Genomic DNA, 4,704 nt, shown 5'->3' with positions numbered 1-4,704 from the left:
CACTGTGTCCCAAATAAATTGGGTATTTGGGGGAGGTGGGTAAGGATTGAAGAGCAGTAGTAGAAGGAGACATTATCAGTTGTAAGGCAATTCACCAAGGCACCTCAAATGACAAAATTTTATCTGTACATGCTATTAATTTCTTTAGTTTTTACATGATAATTATTAATGTTTATACAGCACTGTAACATCAATTTGATACTCACAGCAGCTATGCATATATATTCCCAGGGCTTCTCTTCAAAATATAATAAACTCTTCTCCTCTAAGACAAAATCAAAATGTTTATTTGAAACAACCCTATTGCAATACCAGAAGGCAAGATTTAGTAAGGCACTCATCATCCATTCAGGGAGCACCAACATTGCAAGCAAGTTCCCCTAGGCTAGTTCTTCTCTTAGCTTGTTTTTCTCTCTGCTTGTTTCTTTCTCTGCCAACACTTTTCCCTCCAAGAAATACAATACATTCTGCTTCCAATCAAAGTCTGGGCACTTGATTGGCTTAGTGCAGAGAAGCTGGGAAATCAGCACTTAATTGAAAAGGTGTGGGAACCCTGTGACTCAGAGCCTAATAGGCTCTGAACCAGAGCTCCATGTGAGCTCTATTAGTGGACAGAGAAGATCTTATTTTCCATTAACCTTACATGCATCTATTTACCAGGGAAGCTTTCCTTACAACTTCGTACCCCTTCAACGCTGTCCTTTTTCTCCCCACCTGGTACCAGAATGGTGCATACAGAACTTTTGATTTGATGCTCAAGGAAGTGATTACTCTGAAAGGTGCTAAAAGATATTCTGTGAAACTATTCTCCCAATGGTATCCTTAAGAGTTAGCCAGTAGACTCAATTAACACAAAGCAAACGCTTATGTTAAGTTGCCCAAAGTAAGACCACCTAGAGTAACATAGTAAGAAACTAGAAGTAAGATGAAGCAATTCTTATTCATTTTTCTTTCTGTCTTTGGGAAGCTAATTCCTGGTTAATCTGCTTAGAAGTTGCCTTATTCCCAGTCTTCTTCTTTATTGATGATTTTGGGGTATTTTTTGAGCCCATTACATTCTCACTACTTATTCCTGATAAGTTTTCTGAAATAATCTTCTTCATAGTTTGAAACCTCCTCTATTGTCATGGTGTTCATAGACATCTTGAGACTGACCAGCTTCATGCTTTTTGTATCGAGAACTGTGAAAGTCTAGCTAGTTCCCTGCTTTCCATCTAAATTCCTAGAAGAAAAGTGACCACAAGTTAATAGGAGTCTTTCCATCAAGTATGGAAAAGTCTTCCTCTTTAGCCAGATCTGCATTGGACCATCTTCGCCACACCCACTGAATTATATTACTGGGGTTTTTTGTCATAAGGCTAACCAGGAATAGTGGTTTCTATTTTGGTTATAGTTTGTGTGTGTTGTCAAAGGAAAGTCAGTCTGAGATAGTGACATGAAAAAAAAGTAGAGCACATGACAACCAGAGTTTGAAACATGAAGTAGTCAGATTATTTGTGTTGTCTGTCCTTGTCACACAGGAAGAGTATAGAGATTGTGTATTTAGGATACATGAAAGAAAGCACAAGGTAATTTGACTCTCTGGTGTTATTACCAAATGCTTTTTAGTTTAGTATATTACTGTCTACCCTTATATTGATGCAGATTTCATTACTTTAGATTTATATTGCTTTCCCTTTTTTTTTTTTTTTAGACTCAAAGGAAATAATTTATTACCTTTTAGCACACACTCTCTGGGCTGCGCCTTCAACATGAACTAATAGGTTCAGTCTCCAGGGGACAGCTAATACCCCAGGGTCCAAGATTGTTTGTGAGTCCACACTCCTAAAATCAGAGCTCAAAAGGCCCCACTGGTACACTTACCTTTAATAGTCTGCCAGTAGACAGCACAAAGCAAAAATATTTACTGATATGACATCACAAAAACAATAGTAATAAAACATTCTCTCCTCCCCATAAACCTGGGGCACATTCTTCCACAAATGTAGATTTAACTATACCTGGAAAAAATGGTCATAAAATTAGAGTACACTAAGAGTGATGTGCAAGATTAGAGAACTCATGTGGCCAAGAGCAGTCACACCTCTGGAGCTATGGGGCTGAATGTCCTTTCCCTTTTGGTGGTGTCTTCATACTGATTCTCCTGGGCAGATAATCTACTGAGGAAGTCTCCTAACTGAGTCTTTGGACTGGTTTGTCTCTGAAGCTTGACTTAGTTCCTACCTTTGAGGATTCATTCTAATCCTCTCTGCTCCCAGCCTCCGTCTCAGTCATTAGTTCTGATGCCAATCAGTATGATCAATGGTGTTGAAGGGAAGAGAAAAACATTCCCTCTCCCCTTCCTTCCCTTACCTCTTAGCCTCTGGTAGAGGAGAAATTGGAAGAGCAAAGATTCTTAAGAGCTGGATTGTTTCTTCATTGTTCTTTTTATTATTATTTTTTTAACTTATTATTTTATTTATTATTATTTTAATTATTATTATTTTATTTATTTTCAGTGTTCTACAATCACTTCCACATAACTTAGATCTTTCCCCCTCCCTCCCCATCTTTCCCCTCCTTCCCCTCTCCTTCCCCAAGTTGGCATACAATTTTATATAGGTTCTACACATACATTTCTATTAAATACATTATCACCTTAGTTATGTTGAATAGAAGAATTAAAATGAATAGGAGAAATCATAAAAAAATTCCAAAAAGTAATACAAAAGAAAATGATATGCTACGTCCTGCAATGGAATTCCATAGTTCTTTCTCTGGATGTGGAAGGCATTTTGCCTTAAGAGACCACTGGGAAATTTTTAAGTTCTTACGTTGCAATGAGGTTCTAAGTATACCAGAAAAAATCCTCACACACTGTGGTTGTTGCTGTGTATAAAGTTCTCCTGGTTCTGCTCCTTTCGCTCTGCATCAGTTCATATAAGTCTTTCCAGGCCTTTCTGAAGTGTTTCTGTTCATCATTTCTTACAGCACAATAGTATTCCATTACATTCATAACCCACAATTTATTCAGCCATTCCCCAATTGATGGGCATCCCCTTGATTTCCAGTATTTTGGGCACCACAAAGAGAGCTGCTATAAATATTTTTGAACTTGTGGGACCCTTTCCCATTTTTATGATCTCTTGGGGATACAGTCCTAGAAGTGGTATTGCAGGGTCAAAGCATATGCACACTTCTTTTTTTTTAATTTTTAAAATTGACATTTATTTTTTGTTTTTACATTGCTTATGTTTCTTTTCCTGTACAAGACATCCATTCATAATAACAAAGCTTTATTTTAGTTTTTTTTTCACTTTTTTTTATTTATTTAACTTTTGACATTCATGTTCACAAAATTTTGGGTTCTAAATTTTCTCCCTATTTCTCCCCTCTCCCCACCACAAAACACCAAGTATTCTAATTGCCGCTATCACCAATCTGCCCTCTCTTCTAACATCCCTCCCTTCCCTTGTCCCCATATTCTCTTTTGACCTGTAGGGTGAGATAACTTTCTATACCCCATTACCTGTATTTCTTATTTCCTAGTGGTAAGAACAATACTTGACAGTTGTTCCTAAAACTTTGAGTTCCAACTTCTCTTCCTCCCTCCCTCCCCACCCCTTCCCTTTGGAAGGCAAGCAATTCAATGTAGGCCAAATCTGTGTAGTTTTGCAAATGACTTCCATAATAGTCGTGTTGTATAAGACTAACTATATTTCCTTCCATCCTATCCTGTCCCCCATTACTTCTGTTCTCTCTTTTGATCCTGTCCCTCCCTATGAGTGTCAACCTCAAATTTCTCCGTCCTCCCCATACCCTCACTTCCATCCTCCCTCCCACCCTGCTTATCCCCTTATCCCCCACTTTCCTGTATTGTAAGATAGGTTTTCATACCAAAATGAGTGTGCATTTTATTCCTTCCTTTAGTGGAATGTGATGAGAGTAAACTTCATGTTTTTCTCTCACCTCCTCTCTTTATCCCTCCACTAATAAGTCTTTTGCTTGCCTCTTTTATGAGAGATAATTTGCCCCATTCTATTTCTCCCTTTCTCCTCCCAATATATTTCTCTCTCGCTGCTTGATTTCACTTTTTTAAGATATGATCCCATCCTTTTCAATTCACTCTGTGCACTCTGTCTCTATGTGTCTGTGTGTGTGTGTGTGCATGTGCATGTGTGTGTGTGTAATCCCACCCAGTACCCAGATACTGAAAAGTTTCAAGAGTTACAAATATTGTCTTTCCATGTAGGAATGTAAACAGTTCAACTTATGTAAGCCCCTTATGACTTCTCTTTGCTGTTCACCTTTTCATGTTTCTCTTCATTCCTATGTTTGAAAGTCAAATTTTGTTTTCAGCTCTGGTCTTTTCATCAAGAATGCTTGAAAGTCCTCTATTTCATTGATAGACCAATTTTTCCCCTGAAGTATTATACTCAGTTTTGCTGGGTAGGTGATTCTTGGTTTTAGTTCTAGTTCCTTTGACTTCTGGAATATCCTATTCCATGCCCTTCGATCCCTTAACGTAGAAGCTGGTAGATCTTGTGTTATCCTGATTGTATTTCCACAATACTTGAATTATTTCTTTCTAACTTCTTCAGATATTTTCTCCTTGACCTGGGAACTCTGGAATTTGGCCACAATATTCCTAGGAGTTTCTCTTTTTGGATCTTTTTCAGGTGGTGATTGGTGGATTCTTTCAATATTTATTTTGCCCTCTGGTTC

The sequence above is a fragment of the Notamacropus eugenii genome, chromosome 1 (assembly GCF_028372415.1).
Source record: "Notamacropus eugenii isolate mMacEug1 chromosome 1, mMacEug1.pri_v2, whole genome shotgun sequence".
Lineage (NCBI taxonomy): Eukaryota > Metazoa > Chordata > Mammalia > Diprotodontia > Macropodidae > Notamacropus > Notamacropus eugenii.
Note: the sequence above shows the minus strand (reverse complement) of the source record.